Raw genomic sequence first — 17,983 nt, forward strand, 5'->3', positions numbered from 1 at the left:
TTAAATAATCCACTGCTTTAAAACTCCCTCTACCCCTCAGCTACTTAACCACAGGCCCGACTGCCCTAAATCCTTTTCTTATACTTTGTAGCTTTTTAAGCAAGCCCCCTCTTTAAGTAGACATAATCCCTTCTCTGCAGAAAACATGAAAGACCTTGAACAAATCAAGATTTCTCCATGGAGAATTCAGCTAATCCTCTGCTTAGCTCCTAACAAGGAAATCCATCTCACCACCAAGCACCCCATTACTAGAACTAATGCCTGACTTGAATAACAAGCATATTATTGTGCTTTAATTGTAGCACCACTCTGTCACATGGAGAAGTTGGAGAGAAACGTGACTCGGCTCCTCCAGGAACGACAGGTCATGCCTTTTTGTTGTTGTTCACCTTACTGTGATTTAAAAGCAGATTAAATTAACTATTAATATGAACTGCACATGCTTCAGATTAGATGAAACAGCTGTACTGTAGCTCTCTAGTACACTCTATTATAAGAGAAGTGCTGTTACACTGGATTACTATTCTCCTTTACGTTGTCTTTTGACTGTTGTGAAATTCATATGCCTGGGATTGAAGGGGTATAATCATGCCTTTGGGGAGAGGGAGGCATCAGGCATTTGGTCACAGAAAATTATGTTAGTGTTAAATCAGAGTGAAAGCAAACTAATCCACAGCATGGATGCATGGTCAGCGCTTTTTCCCAGAAAGGCTCTCAGCAGTATCAACTGGCTCCTGCTGCAACAGTAGAAAGGAGAGAAAATATTTTGTGGGAAAATAACCAATATTTGTATGTACCAATAAGAAATAGAAGGTGCCACTCCTGCCCTGGAGTAGCAGGGCTAGCACTGATGTAGCTGCTTACTGGGTACCATCACAAAATGGAAACAGGAAGAGGATACCTGGTACAGATCCTGGCATGATCTTGGGTCTGACCTGATGGGCTACTAGCGTGGGGATAGTCATTGGAATTACTCCTTAGGTCCTTATGATCCAACAGCCACAGCTAAATCAGAAATGAGCAATAATGTATGGAGCAGACTGTGTGCACCTCACCATGTGCATTTCATGAGCTTGGGGGGCACATGGCTTCCTCCTCAGCTTGCCCAGGTTTGGGGAGAGGTGTACACTGCATTCCATCAACAGCTATAGAGGGAGATACACAGCCAGGAGCCAGCATGTGAGGCATGAGCCCTGGACAGGAAATGCACCTCCTGACTGATGCACTCATGTAAAGTCACACTACCTCTGACTTAATCTCTTAATCAACTCCATGCCATGGAATTAGTGTGCTGCTTCTGCTAGTGGGAAGCTCCTCTAGATGCCCTGAAGCAGTATGGGACTATAGATGAGTCCCCATTTTTTCCTGGATTAGGAAGAACAAACTCATTTGGAAGATGTCTGGGGGAACTCCTGAATTAAATAAGGAAATATCTTTGATGCTGTTTTTTTCAGAGCTGAGAGAATTAACTGTGAGAATGGCAACTTTTATCAGGCAATTATTTCTATGCCTGATAAAAGCATGAGTGTATTGCTACACAAGAGTGATTGCAACAAGAGAAGAGGAAATGCTGTCTATTCAAATGTGATGAGAAATTAGGATGAAATACCTTTTTCATTCAGACACTGTTTATCATCTGGTGTGGAGAAAGCATAGGCTGCATGTTTGTTCTCTTGGTTTATAATATGCTTTTAAAACTAGGATTTTTTCCTTTCTATACAACAAACTTATCTGTGGTTACTGCTGTACTTATGTCTCTAGATATAGAAGGATAACACTGGGAGATGGGTGGGGTGGGGGAGCAGCATCATTATGTGGATTTAATGTGACATTAGGCAAATACTGAGCAAGATTTAAATTACAGCAGTTATGGCAAATTTTCCTGCTGTTGGAGATGTCAAAAATCCTCCTATATTTAGTAACTTGAATTCAACAACCTTATTGCCCGCTCTTCCCATCTCAGGCTGCATGTAAAGTGCAGAGTAGAAGAGTTAAAGAGTTGTAGTTTAAGGGGAGTTCCACTAGATGATGGTATAAATCTTCATAATGAGAAAGATCAAAGTGGTCAGTTTAAACAGGAGTTCAGGAAAAGCAAAATCCCACACAGCCAGAGGTAGCAACACCCCCGAGTCTTTCCCCTGCTGCATTATAGTGAGGCTGCAACAATTGCATCTGTCATGAACACCATCAATGTCCAGCAGCATCCCAGTGGGATGTGGCACCATGCAGGCAAACATAATGGAGGGGTAGATTTACTTGATTTAAAATCAAGTAATAATTTGCTTAATTTATTTTGCAAATTAGACTAGGCTAACATCAATTCATTTTTAAATGATTACTATAAATGAGAGTAATTGTGTAATTATCAGCAAAGTAATTACAGAGCAGAAGAGCCATTTACATGAATCTGAAATAAAAAATCAAAGCTGGGTCTTAAATTCCCTCAGCTGACAGATGTCAGGATACTATTGGGGCACAAGTCTTAGTCTGTTTGCCTCAGGAGGAGAAAAGATACTGCTCTTTGTACATCTAGGTAGCATTTTTTGTACTTCATTTGGATTGGCAGTAGAGGCCTCAATGGGGAGTTCCATGAAGGTCTTGTCAGGCAGGAGAAATCAATTAGGCATATGGGAAGGAACGTATCATCAAGAAAATCTGCTGGGCAGAACAATCTTTGAAATATATTAGCAATGGAGAAATGCTTGCCTTAGTCCCTTGTGGGGGGTGACTAAAAAATATGCCACTTCTGGATGCGAGAATACTACCTGGATTCTCCACTTTTATCTGGGGGCCAGTGCAGCTCTCCTAGAGTATGACTGCTCCTTGCAGCTTGAGGAGTGAAAAATCCCAATTCCATTTTCATTTCCATTTCTCATCACACTGCTTCTGGCTGAGATGGAGTTCATTTTCTTCAGAGCAGCCCAGAAAGTGCTGCTTCTCTGATTTGTGCTGAAAACAAGCCTGATAACACAATCCTGAGAGCTTCAGCTGCTGGTGAACGGCGCTTGTGCAGTGCCAAGGCTCTCTCTGTTTCTCGTCCGCCCTGTGCCTTCCAAATGAGCAGGGTCCGGGTGGGCAAGTGCCTGAGAGGGGACACAGAGGGCACAGCTGACCCCAGGGATGAGGAGATGGCGCATGGTGCCCAGCACAGTGGCAGGAGGGCGGCAGGAGGCTCACGGTGCCCGTGCTCCCAAGCCAGGCCCAGCTGTGCCGAGGCCCGGCTTCCTGGGGAGCCCGCTGGGACGTGCACTTGCCCAGGGAATGCCCCGCTCTGTTTGCCTGCGTGTGCAGCTTCTGCTTCACAGCCTAAACTGTCTGTGCCCTCATTCATGAGTCTTCTCCCTTCCCCTGCATCTCATTCCCACCTGGCAGAAGAGGGCAGTGAGGGAGTGGCTGGCATGAATTTGGCTGATGGCTGGAGCCAACGCACATTGTTCATGTAGTGCATTTATTACCCTCTAGTTAACTAACTACTAGTTACACAATTCCTTTAATTTACAGTGTGAATGTAACCCACAACCAAAACCACAGCGTGGACAAAGAGTAAGTGACAAAAGTGGGAACAGAACTCAAGAATACTGATCCTGGTATAACCAGTGTGAAGATGATACTTTGTGTTCCTGTAATAGTTCTGCCCTTTAAATCAGTGTATTTCAGGAAGAAGTAAGAAAACCAGAATCTTGAATTCTTGAACTCTCTGCCATACAAATATCTACTTATATATAAGCTCTTACTAGTTCAAAGATACAACAAAGAATTACATGCTCATCAGATTGTTTCTGAAAACATGACTGTATAATGGATAGTTTAATGATCTTAAGACAAAATATTGAAAATCAAAGCTGATTTTATGTAGACAACTTTTGCACAGACTTTTTTTCAGAGGAGCTGGAAAAAAAAAAGACCATAGCTAGGAGAGGTTTGACTCGGTGCCACACACCATCTGCTTAGCCTTTCATTGCAGCTCTGGGTACTTTTGAAAATGGTGACCTTGATGATTCTTTTTACTTGCACAGCTTTATAAAACTGTCTTGTTACATCCTGCCAGGCCATAACTTCTAAGAATTGAGAGCCAGACAGAATCAGCTGTTATTGTATGTGGAGGTGCTTGTTGTACAGGGCTGATTGGTTATAAATTGGACATTGAGTGCACAGGCCTCCATAAGGCATCTAGGTAATTATGGAGCAATTTGCATCCTTTCACAGATCTGCTCAGGAAAGCTGTGAATCTCTAAGCTCAGCTCAATATACAAAGGTATGTGTGCAAAAGCTGAACAAGTGCATAAGCAAAATGAAGTGCTATATTTGGGCTCCTCCTCTCTGGAAGCAGTGATTCAAAGCCTCCAAGATGTCATGGCAGTCCCATTCTTTGTGCATATGAAAATGATCAGCTGAAGTAGAGGACTATGGTTTCTGCGTGGAACTGGGTTGAATCATAGTAGTTGCTGTACTGATGCTGTGTTGGATGTTGGCTACTCAGCAGGAGCAACTTGGTTGCTTAAGGATACCATGGGAAGAAGTCACAACTTGGGCCTTTCCCCTCTTCCTTCTTTTCCTGACCCTTCAATGTAGCCAAAATTCATCTTTGAGAGGGTCACCGTGAGCCTGGAGTCCCAGACAAATGCTCTGGCTGCTTGCCTTGGAAATCATCTGTCTCACAGCTGCTTTGTCCTTATTAGTGCATAACTGGATTTCTTTCACACACTGACCTGCTGATAACTCCTTACTGTCCTTTATTGAACCTAGCAGTAGTGCACTCTGTTTTTGTGCTTTATATAATTAAGTCCCTAACCAGCAAGGGAAGTGGCAGCTGCCCCATGTTTAGAGTCGGAACTGTGTGCTGCCAGACCCTGCCAGACTGAGTAGCAGCACATGTGATGTGAGGGCACGTGCCAGTGCTTCTGTCAGTGTCAGAGCATGCGGGATGAAGCTGGCTGTAGGCATATAGACAATGGTGTATCTGCTGTAAAGCCTGCACGCCCAGTAAAAACCCATCAGAAAACTGTGGCCAAATGTGAAGCAGTGGCATGAGTTCTTACTGGTTGGCTACCTTATGACATGTGGCTGCAGTATTTCTGATGCAAACCATGACCTGTGCAGAGGGAGTATTGTTAGCTTGACCTCAAAAACAAAAGCAAAACTAAAAGCTTTTAACACATCTTTTGCCAGCTAATGGGTCTTTATTTTCTCACCGCCCCCAACAATTATCCTTCTAATATTTCCACAGAGTAAATTATGTGGTTTTCTTTTCCCCATTTACTGTAGGATTACAAAATTAGTGCCAGGAGTTCACTGTGTATGCAGCTTTAATGGTTAGAAGCTCATAGATTTTTACAAACACAGGCAGCAGTCTAAAGTAAAGAGAGAGGAAATTTCATTACTTGACATCTGAAGTATCCCCTGACTTCAAAGAAGTTTCAGCTGGCCAAGCAGCCTCATTTCAATAACTCAGAAGAAAGGTGTTAGGAAACCTGAGAGTGGAGGAGTTCCCACCAGGGATAGAGCAATAGAGAGCATGAAAGAAAAGAAATCCATCCTGGTGGAACTGGAGTTGAAGTGTCAAGGAGCTGGAGTCCTAAAGGGGCCAGTGAGGACTTCAGATTGAAATATATACAGGATGTTTTTGGCCTTGGCTAACTCTGAAATAATAAAACAAGAGTCAGGCTTGGGAGATAAGAAAATAACCTTGGAAGCTGTTGAGAATGTTGCTGATGTATTTTTTCCCTATGTATGCATTTATTTATTTATTTTGAGGGTGGAAGTAGAGTCATTCATCAATTGCAAGTCATCCAAGAGAAGGAGGTTTCATTCTGTCTGATTCATGAGAAGACAGCAACTGCCTTCTGGGCAGAAACAAAGTATGTCTGAATGTTTGGCCCCAGGGAATCTGCCAACTTGGCACCAGCCATGCATCACCTATGTTTTGGCAGAAATGTTAGTGGCAGCATGACTTATCCTTGTCCTCCTGGGGATGACTGCCTTCCAGAGCACACATACTGGCAAGGCAAAGAGTGATGCAAAAGAGTGGCAAATGAAAGCTGTCCTCCCTGTCAGAATGCAACAGAAGCATGTTTCTGTGTAGCAGAGAGAGTTGTAGCTGAGCCCTCTTTCAAACTCTCTTGCTCAATTAAAACATTTAATGCATTGCAGCTGTGCACTATGTAGTTGGTCAGTGTTACTGCTTTCTCTATCCTGCCAGAGATGTTATTCCAGTTTCTCTATGGACCGTTCTAAAAAACGATTCTATTTTCTGTTTATGCTATACAACAGATTCACTGTAAAGCATTGAAAATTTTCCCTTGGGAGGGACTCCACAGAAAACTTTACCATGGGACCCTTCCATAAGAAAAACCCAAGTGTCTGAAACGTGTGGTTACAGAAGGCTGCTGGTGGTGGCTCTGATACTGGTAGTCATGATAAGGGAGAAAAAGCTGGTGAAACCACCCTCCAGGTATGTGAAAAACTGAAGACTGTCAAGAAAATTGGAAGTAAACAGGGACATCCACAGCTTCACTATTTCATGGTGCAACAGAAATGCCAGTAACATGTGAGTGCCTGAGAGCAGTAGCTTACCTCACTGTTGCAATTTACTCTCAGGTTTGCGGTTCCTTGCATATGCCTTTCCCTGGTGCTAGTGCAATTAACCCCTGTATACCAGCCTGATTAGAGCTACAGCTGTCTTTCCATCTACCTCGTCAGTAACTCGAGGTCATCTAGGAATTAGGGGGTCTAGATTTATAGAGATCTTGGGCAAAACAGGACATTGTTACAGTAGGGAGTTAAGACATCAAACCTCAAGAGGGATTCAGACATTTTAAATGACAGGTACCCTATAGATCTCCATTAATTTCTCTCCAGTAAAACCTGGGTGATTTGTCTGTATATTTTGTATAGCTACAGAGTTCTTTATTCCTTTGCATAAATGTACAGTTGTTTTTTTTTCTGCTTTTAAGCTGCAAGTATTGTAGGAGATTCAAAATTTCTGGGTAGATGTACTTGCTATAAATGCGTACTGTAGAGTGGGAATAATAAGGACTAAATTTTTATAGACTTCTCTCATTAAAAGTCACCTTCAGAAAACACTGCTGCACCTTACTTATAATCAAATGACACCTCATAACCACCTAACCATTTTTAATATCCCCTAGAATCTATTGTATTATACCAAGGCTCAGACACTGTCTAGGTAGTCAAGGAAAGGAGTATACCATCATATTTAAAAGCAGTTATTGGGACAGCTTTTACAGGCAGTGGGCTAAGACAATTCAGAAACAATTGCTTATGTGATAGTTTGAGGATTTGTCCCTGTCAAACAGTTAATATTGCTTTAATACATGAAGTAGGCTGTATAAGACAGCAATAATGAAAAATGTCAGGAAAGACAATATCAATTGTTATTCAACATCCACATCAAAGATTACTTTTTTGTCAGTAGCTTTCAGAAAATGTATTTTCCATCAGATCTGATTGCATTCCTCTTTGAAGTGCTCCATCCTCCTGGTAGATTTAATGTGACATCTAGGCACTTTTTAGTCCCTGGGCCTCTGAGGCGATTCAAAGAGGCACAACAAGCCATCACAGGTTTATCCTCAAAGGCCGACACTGTCTGTCTGATTTATTGTAACTTTAAGAATCATCTCCAGCAAAGCATGAGCCTTTCTACCCATCCGCAGCCTCAGACTTTTATCAATTCATTTGTATGCAGCCTGTACATTCTGGAACTGAGAGCCCTATAGCCACTCATGGAAAATGCATTACCTGCTACTAATCCTTTTTATCTTTAAAGTCTGTATTTTTTATGTATAAGTCATTTTGGGTTATCATAAAATATACATAATTCTAGCCCCAAAAAAGACAAAATGAAAAGAGAATATATAATAAGTTATGAGCTTGCCTTGTCCTTATCACCAAGGATTCTAAATAAACAGCTCTCCCTATGTAAATACTGCAGGATATAAAACTGTGATTACTTTCAATAGGGAATAGGAATGCTTCCATTTTTGTTCCTTGTTTCAAAGCGAAACAGTGAGATGAATAATTTTAAACATGTTTGGGAGCACTTTTATTTTCTGCTTCATTGCTTTGGGGGCCTGACACTTGTTGTAGGGGTTGCCTGTCAAACTTCTGTCATATACCACAGACATCCAGAAGCGCCTTATGGTTTCAACATTTTGGTTCAAATTCACAGTCAACCATAAGTTAATGGCAGCTGTTTTACTTTTTCCTTTTCCTTTCCTTTTTTAGGGGGGTCAAGGGGGTGATGATAATGCAGAATGTATTTAAAGCACCTGCAGTATCTCATGGCATACTATGAAAAGGCGTGAATTGGCTGGAAGGATGGTAGATGTCTGGGAGCAGGGCTTATCTCTACACGTTTTGAGTAAGTTCACTGCAAATTCAGTGCACTATTTTCTTGAAATGTGGTACTCTGTGAATAGTCCTGCCAATAACTTCACTAGATAGAGGAACCATGCAAAATTTTATCATTTTTGGATGCAATATTAATCACAGATGTAACCTTTTAGAAATTAAACCTTACTGTCTTCTATCCATGTCAGTCCTGCATCTCAAGCACGTGGAATATCATAAGTGAAGATTGTGAAAATAAGAGGTAGGCACAACAAGCAGTATTTTGACACTTCTGCATATGTATATATTTATGCACACACACAGACAGATAGATGGATATACACACACACGGAAGTCTTTGGGTGTAGGCAAGCATGCATGTATACTGCTCCTGGAACAAGTTTTACAGGCAATGGGCTAAGACAGCTTAGCTGACCATAGTGAAAGTTTTGTGTGTTCTTGCATCTGATGTGGCACCAAAACACAGAAGTGTTTAAGTGGTCAGCTTAAACTGAAGACACTGAGATTCAGTGACCTAGCAGGAACTAGAAATCGGTATATTTTTGCACGTGTTGTCCCATATGTCTCTGGAGCTTACTGTTTCAGTGGGTCTGGTCTCTTGTTCAAACTCATTCTGTACGTCTGAGGAAAAATTAATGTTTAACACAACACACATACAAAGAGACGTTCCATTAACTAATTAAATTAGCTGAGTTACACCAAGATAAAATATAAGGGAGAATACAGCTAGACCTATTTGTTAGATGCTGTGCAAGAAACTAACACATAGGGAATGTAAATTGAGATCTGTTTTTCAGACTTGGATATAATACTAGTAGACACTTCTAATGAGTATTTTCCCAATCTGGTGCACAACATACTTTATTATTAAAACAGCGTATAAGGACAGTTGTACAACACTGATAAAACATTGCTGCAAGCAGACTGACTGTGTATATAACCAGAAGGGGCTTTTGGTGACAGACTGCATGTTTTCCTTATGAAGTTATGTAAGACTCCAGTCATATGATTAAAAGTAGATAATACTATCTAAGGCACTTATGTGCTGGTCCCACTGACTTGATGGGGCTATTCACAGCCTACATGAGGAAGTTTGTCCCTATGCATTTTTAGGATTGAATTCTCCTTGAAAGTTCTTGGAGCTGTGGGACTGAATTCAGCAAAAAAAGAAAAAAAAAAGAAAGCCATTCAGTAACTTGTTGATTTACCGGCAAGTTCATGATGGGAAATGTTGGATCAAGTTCTGCTTTTCTTTCTCAAGGAGTCTCTGCAGAACATAATTCCTGATTAGACAGTTACTCTTTGCCAGCTGTTCCCTCCATCAGGACCTGATTTCTAAATTTTTATCACAATATGGTATCTGGTGAGAACGGATATATACTTGAGGGCTCCTTTTTTGTCTTCAACTCTACACAGGAGAAATATATACTAGGAAAAAGATATTACTGATTTTTTTTTTCCTAGAATATATGTTTCTTTTTAAAGGTGATAAATAATACATACTGGCACAGTCCATTTATTTCTCAAGTCTGGTATGTCCTCTGTGTGTGTTTGTGCTCCTTAAAACGTTAATCACTAATTTTTTCTTGCCCAGACTGAGAAGTGCAATGCTAGTGCAAATTAACTATTCCCTCTTTTTACCAAAATGATGAATTATAAATAGTTATTCAGCTAAAGTAAGCACATTTATGACTAAAAGCTTAGCTTCCAGAATGTATTACCAGTCTTTTAATGGGATTGTTTGCTGGCCTATTGTTTCTTATCCATAGTACTTTTTTAATTACATGCTTATCTCTGAGTTGTGTCCAGAGCCTAAAGACACACAGTGTCACCAAGCAATGAAAACTACTTTGCTCTGCAGAGTTTTACCATGGGGAAACACAAATTGTGGCAATTTACTGTAGCAGCATTTCTAGGGCACACAGAAGTATGAGGTACTCCGATTACTCACTAGCCCCAAGTGTTTTCTTTTCCATAGAAAGATAATTAAGATTCAGTTCTGCCTACCTCTGAAATGGAAAGACTGTTACCTTCACTGGAAACGAGATCACACCATAAGATGTCAAATATGTGTTCAGCTAGGAAGTGCATACCTAATAGAATGATGTTTCCTTTTTTAAAACCTAATAGAAAGATATATCCTTTTTTAAACACTTTCCAGACGTAGAAGCACCAGCGTGTTTATGCTCATGACATTAAAGAACTTTACACAAGCACACTAGGTGGGAGCAGCAGATTGATTACTGCAAATTCATTGGATCATAGAATCATGATTATGGTTGGAAGGGACCTTAAAGATCATCAAGCTCCACAGTCAGGGACATCTTCCACTAGACCAGGCTGCTCAGAGCCCCATTCAGCCTGGTCTTGAACACCTCCAAGGATGGGGAACCCATGACCTCTTTGAGAATTAGCACAGCCAAAGTCAAACACGGCTCCCTGCGCAAGTTAATTGTGGGCAAAATAACTTGTCATGACAAGTTTCTTCCACTGTCTCCTTAATGAACCTTGACATTCCCTTAGAGGAATCTTGAACAAGGGTGAGAGAATAGTGCAGGTTTTATATAAGGTTTTGGCTTGGATTTCAGTGCTTGACATCTGTGCTTTCACTTTTCTCTATTCACAGTATTGCAAACAGATCTAAATTATTGCTAGTAATAAGTTAATTTCATAAAGGTACAATTTGTTTAAGAAGTGCTATCAAAAATCTTGTAATAGGACATACATTATTTACCTCATGCTAGGCACTGGCTATCAGTTTGTCTGAAAGAGGACACATACCGATACCTCTGCTTTTTACCAGACATAGTAATAATCCTAAAACTGGGAATTAGAATGGAGTTGTGGAACTCTAAAATCAGGGCTCTGCTCAGAGGAGTATGGCTGGATCCATTAGCAAATAATCTGGTAAATTCAGGTAGCCTGGAATGTCCATGCAACCTAATGACCACCTAGGCAATGCTGATCTGGCATGTGGGGCACAGCAGGGCAAAAATATGCCGTGGGGACATCCAAATCCCCTGGCACGTTTGGTGTGACATTTTTGTGCTAACTACTGAAAAACAAGATACAGGAAGTCAGCTATCAGAGCTAGCAAAGTGTGGTGGATTAACCCCATCTGAACAACAGGTGCACACCAAAATGGTTCTATCTACCCCTTCCTCCACTGGGCAGGGGAGAGAAAATACAACAAAAGGCTCATGGATCGGGGTAAGAATAGGGAGAGATCACTCAGCAATTACTGTCATGGGCAAAACAAATGTGGGGGAAAAAGTGAATTTATTATCAATCAAGTGAGAGTAGGGTAATGAGAAATAAAACACCTTTTCCCCATGCCTCCCTTTTTCTTGGGCTCAACTTCACTCCCGAATCCCTCACCACCTTCCTTCTAGCAGCACAGGGGTACAGAGAGCAGTGGTTATGGTTAGTTATTTACGCACTGTCTCTGCTGCTCCCTCCCCTGCTCCTGTGTGGCATTCTCCAGGAGTTGCGAGTGGATCTGCGCACCCCATGGACCTCCACAGACTGCTCCATAGCTGCAGGGGAATCTGCAGCAGCTCCAGCACCTACAGTACCTCCAGCCTCTCCTTCCGCACTGATCTGAGTGTCTACACAGTTGTTCCTTTAACATATTCTCACTCTTTTGACTATTGCTGCACAGCAAGTTTTTCCCCCCTCTCTCAAATATGTTCTTCCAGAGGTACTACCTCTGTCACTGATGGGCTTGGCCTCAGCCTTGGCCAGCTGCAGGTCCATCCTGGAGCCATCTGGCTTTGGCTCTGACCAAAGTGCGAGAAGCTTCTGGCATCTTCTCACAGAAAAACCCTGTAGCCCCTCCCACTACTAAAATCTTGCCAGGCAAACCCAGAAAAAATGGTGGTGTTCCCAAAAGTCCACAGTCATCATCTACTGTGGCTTTTTTTTTTTATGATATGGACATTATATATCCCTTCTCCTCCACTCCTAACTGGAATGAGCTCAGAAAATATAATTCTTTATAACAACAAGCAAACAAAAAATCAGTTATTCCCTGTCTTGGAATCCCGTAGGAGATGGAAGTGTTTTTCAACTTTTTTCTATTTTATTTTTGTTACTTTGTCTAAAAGTCTGAAAATGCTGAGATAAAATTAAAACAATGAAAAAAAGTACCACAACGTTTGTCGATTTCTGTACATATTCTTCTAGCCACCTGTGTTATTTAGTTTTTGTGATAAGTATTTCTGTAACCTCTGTCAAAGAAGTGAGTCAAAAGAAAAGTATACCAGCAGGTCTCACGATTATGAATTATGAAAGCATGATGTTTTAATGGGATTTTATGATACTTTCAGATTCTACCATATACCATATACCATTGAACAGATTTTCAGTAATCTACATTCAGTTATCAGTTCTGTCTGCTAAGTTGCCATTAAGCAGACACCACAATGTTCTCCAGAATTTGAAGTCTTCTCTGGGAGACAGATTACAGCAGGGTTCATGGTACTGTCAAGAACCAATATTCACCTGCAAGTAGCCTCTTGTGCTTGCAATAAGCGACCTGAATTACTTTAAAATTTATTTTACCTGCTAGTTCTGGGAGCCAGTAAAACCTGTTCCAGCTAGGAAAACAAGATGTCACTTCTGAAGATAATCTGATTTTGTCAGACCTAGGGAAGGAAACACATAAAAGAATGGAAAATTCTCTTTATAGCAAGAAAGACAAGTAATTACATAGCCCTTTATATCTCATCCACCTTTAAGGTACAGATTTAAAGGAAATTCTTGCCTAACCTTAGGAAAAAACTATATCAGTTTCAAAGATATCCACCTGGTTTTTTTTCAGTCCAAAGTGACATCTTTCCATGTTGGCCAGGTCCAGAGTTACACAGGCAAAACCCCAGGCTGCCTGTCCTGACAGGACCATGTGTGGAAAACTGCATTGTGGTTTTCAGCTCCAAAGAGATCAGAAGATAGGAGTACAGAAATCAGTATGTTTTTGCATGTGTTGAAATGCTGAAAACTTTATACAAAAATAATCTGTGGAGCTTTCATAAATCTTCTCCAAGTATGTTATAATAATTGTTTTCCTCCAGCAAGTGGCAGGGTGATTAAGGGAGGGCTCTGTGCGGTGAACAGGAGTGGGCAAATGGGCAGTTTTCGTGGGATTTAGCACAGCAGGGTAAGCACACAGGGTTGCAGGTTTCCTCCTGCTAATGGGCTTTTTAGTTGGTTGTCTGTTGTGTTTTTGTTGGTTGGTTGGATTTTGTTTTTCTGTTAGTAATGGTTTTTTTGTTAGTAATGGTTTTTACATGGTCAAAAACTGCAGCTAATAAAAAGTGTATGTAGCCAAGTAGAACCCTCCAAAAAGGATGTGTCTGTCCAGACCCCTTCCTGTGCAGAGTTTTTGAGTTTATCAGTGGTACCAGGGGACATTGCAGAAGGAGCCTGCCTGTGGTGTGAACAGGTGAATGATCTCCTTTTGCTGGAGACAATGAGGTTGAGTGCCTATGGGTAAGAATTAAGGGGAAGGCAAAAAAACAAGGCTGGCATCTTACTGGTCCACCCAACCAGGAAGAAGAGGTGGATAACACATTCTACAAGCAGATGAAGGATGTTTCAGGATCACCAGTGCTTGTTCTTGTAGGTGATTACAAGGTGACTACCAGACAACTGCTGGGAACTTAACACAGGAGAAAAGAGGCAGTCCAGCAAGTTCTTAGAGTGTGGAGGACAACTTTTTGTCACAGCTGGTGAGTGAGCCCACCAGGGGAGGGACTATGTTAGACCTGTTACGTGCAAATAGAGATGGACTGGTGAGAAATGTGGTGGTTGGAGGCTGCTTGGGGTGTAGTGATCATGAAATTATAGAGTTCTCAATGTTTGGTGAAATCAGGAGGAACATCAATAAGACCTTAACATTGGACTTTTGGAGGGCAGACTTTGGCCTATTTAGAAGACTTGCTCAGAGAGTTCCTTGGGAAGCAGCCCTTAAAAACAAAGGAATCCAGGAAAGGTGGGTGTGCTTCAAAACAGAAACCTTGAGGGCCCAGGAGCAGACAGTCCCTGTGTGCTGAATGATGAGAGAAGCGTCAAGCCTGGATGGGCAAGGTTTTGAAGGAACTAAGGAAAAAAAAGAGGATGTATCATCTTGGGAAGAAAGAACAGGTTTCTCAGGAAGCATTTAAGGGGGTTGCTAGGTAGGAAAAAAATTAGAGAGGCCAAAGCTAGAACTTAATTTGGCAACTTTTGTAAAGGATAATAAAAAACATTTTTACAAATATATTAATGGCAAAAGGAAGTTAAACCAGACTTTGTTCTCTATTGGATGAGGGAGGGAACTTAGTAATTGCAGATGAGGAGAAGACAGAAGTGCTTAATGGCTTCTTTGCCTCAGTCTTCAGTGAGAAGACAGGTTGTCCTCAGGACAACTGTCCTTCTGGGCTGGTAGATGGTGTCAGGGAGCAAAATGGTCCCCCTGTTATCCAGGAGGAGGCAGTCAGAGAACTACTGAGCTGTTTGGATGTTCATAAATCCATGTGACCAGATGGGATCCATCCCAGGGTGATGAGGTAGCTAGCAGATGAACTTGAGAAGCCACTCTCCATCATTTACCAGCAGCCCTGGCTCACTGGGGAGGTTCCAAATGACTGGAAGCTGGCCAATGTGACGCCCATTTGTTTTAGGTTTTAGGGTTTAGGAGGGGAAGGTCGTGTTTGACCACACTTTTTTATGACCAGGTACCCCCTTGGTGGATGCAGGAAAGGCTGTGGGTGTTGTGTACCTGGATTTCAGCAAGGCCTTGACACTGTGTCCCAAAGCACACTCCTGGGAAAGCTGGCAGCCCATGGCTAGGGCAGGAGCACTCTGTGCTGGGTTAGGAACTGGCTGCATGGCCGGCCCAGAGAGGGATGGTGAGCAGTGCTGCATCCAGCTGGGGCCAGTCAGCAGTGGTGTCCCTGGGCTGGGGCCAGTTCTGTTCAATATTTTTACTGATGACATGGATGATGGGATTGAGTCTTTCATTAGTAAATTTGCAGATGACACTAAGCTGGGAGTGTGTGTCAATCTGTTGTGGAGGGTAGGAGGGCTCTGCAGAGAGACCTGGACAGGGTGGATAGATGGGCCAAGTCCAATAAGATGACGTTTAATAAGTCCAAGTGCTGAGTCCTGCGTTTTGGGCACAATAACCCCCTGCAGCATTACAGGCTGGGGATGGTGTGGCTGGACAGGGCCCAGAAAGGACCTGGGGGTGCTGGTGACAGCTGGCTGGACATGAGCCAGCAGTGTGCCCTGGTGCCAAGAAGGCCAATGGCTCCTGGCCTGTGTCAGGAACAGTGTGGCCAGCAGGAGCAGGGAGGTCACCCTTGCCCTGTACTGCACTGGTGAGGCCTCACCTCGAGTGCTGTGTCCAGCTCTGATCCGTCAGTTTGGGAAGGACCTTGAGACGCTTGAGCGCATCCAGAGGAGGCAGCGAGGCTGGAGAGAGGCTGGGAACACAAACCCTGTGAGGAATGGCTGAGGGAGCTGGGGTGGCTCAGCCTGGAGAAAAGGAGACTCACAGGTGACCTTTTTACTCTCTACAATCTCCTGAAAGGTGGCTGTAGCCAGGTGGGGTTGGTCTTTTTCTCCAAGCAGAAACTAATAGAACAAGTGGTCACAGTCTAAAGCTGTGCCAAGGGAAATATAGGTTGGATATTAGGAAAAAGTTTTTTATGGAAAGAGTGATAAAGTACTGGAATGATCTGCCCAGGGAGGTGGTGAAGTCACCATCCCTGAATGTATTTAAAATGGTTGGATGTGGCACTTGGGGCAATGGATTGGACTTGACAATCTTCAAGGTCTCTTCCAACCTAGTGATTCTATAATTTACAGCTGTTTGTACACTTGGATCTATACTGCATTTCTGGAAAAAATTCTGAGTGAGGGACAGTGTGAAAATTGCACAAGTGTCTTATCCTTTCTGAGGCACAGGTGCTGCCTTTTGACGTGTGTACAGGGTTTGTCACGTGCATGGGGCTTCCAGGTCTAACTCCATCCTCAGACACTGACAATTTTTAGCTCTAGAGTTTCATATACCATGTGGGTTTTGTGAAGCCTTAGAAGGACAAAACCCTCAGGGAGCTGATAAGGTTGTGCTTCTAGTGATCTTGCATTATTGGAAAAGCACAGCTCTGACTCTAACGTGTCATGCACAGCAGTGACAGCCCTAGATTGTGAAATTAGTTAATTTAATGCATGTGGCAGGCAGGTAATAATGTATTATTATGCACATTTTGTACTCTGTACAAAACTATTTGGTATTTGGTAGTTGGTGAAGAAGCTCTGTTATATGAGTTTAGACCATGAAAATGCAGGGGATAGAGGAGAGGGCTAGAATATCAGAGTCCAAGATGTTTGAGAAGAGGATGGCTGTTTGAGAAGAGCTGCTGGCTTGAGAGAAATTTTGTGAGTTAAAGATTTGTCTAGAAGAACAGTGGGAATACAAGGAGAGAAGCTATGTTGGTCTATGTCTCCTGCATCAAAAAATTAGGATTGTCCAGTTGTAAATGAGCTGCATTCTATGAAATGGCTGGCCACTCCTCTTAAGACAGAATAAAGCCTACAAGGCTTTTCTGAGGGTTTATTTCCTGAACAAAATGAGTTGAAAAGAATATATTAATAGTGATGGAAAAATTCTCTCTGATTGTAGCCAACAACAGTGTTGATGGAGACAGTGTTGCATGGAGACAGTATCAGAAATACATTCCAGACTGACTTGTCAGTCCTGGGCTGGCTTTGTATGTACTGTGAATGGAAAACTCTTGTACCTGAGAAGAAAGACTATAGTCAGTCTTTGTATTTAATACTCAATGCCCTTTGCAGATATGCCTAGCATGAACTGGAAGCTGATTATTTCCTGCATGTTCTCCATGTTCTCCCTACTCTGTCTTTGCCATTTACACTTCTGTTTAATGGATTTTTTTTTTTTTTTAAGGAGAGAGCAATTTTGAGCTAGAGGAAAAAACCTTCCCCCCTTGGAGACATTTAGAATCTGACAGCTTAGGTAAACAAAGTATATTTTTTCCTTCCAAATGAAAACTGTTTGTGAATTTCTTTTCCCCAAGATGAAGTGTGAATTTCTTCCTTGAGCATCTTGGTTTTATGAACTAGGGTTGAATATTTTGAATTTCTTCTTTTCACTTTTAGCATCAACTGATTATTTTTTAGCAAACATGCTGATATTTTTTAAATATTTTTTTTCTGACAAGTGAAGCTTTAATAAACTGCTATTTTTCAAAATATCCCAAGTCCCATTTATCATAGCATGATCTAATAAAGACAAATATACAACTCATAATGAAAAGCTAAGTAATGTTTAAACTCTGTTGTATGCAGGGAAGTACATTAAGGCAGATCTAAGAGACAGTTTAATGGATTTAGCTTTAACAATCAGACCTGGACTTAGTATAAATCAAATACCACTGCATTTCAGCAGAATGTACACCCACTCATTCATTAATACTATTCAGTGCAGATTATAAATATTAGTGAAGACACCTTCAGCATTTGAAGAATCTTTCCTCAGACAGAGCAATAATTGAACAATAATGATGACAGTCTTATTTTTATGAATCGCTATAACTTATTGATTTGC

Source organism: Zonotrichia leucophrys, chromosome Z (genome assembly GCF_028769735.1).
Source record: "Zonotrichia leucophrys gambelii isolate GWCS_2022_RI chromosome Z, RI_Zleu_2.0, whole genome shotgun sequence".
Classification (NCBI taxonomy): domain Eukaryota; kingdom Metazoa; phylum Chordata; class Aves; order Passeriformes; family Passerellidae; genus Zonotrichia; species Zonotrichia leucophrys.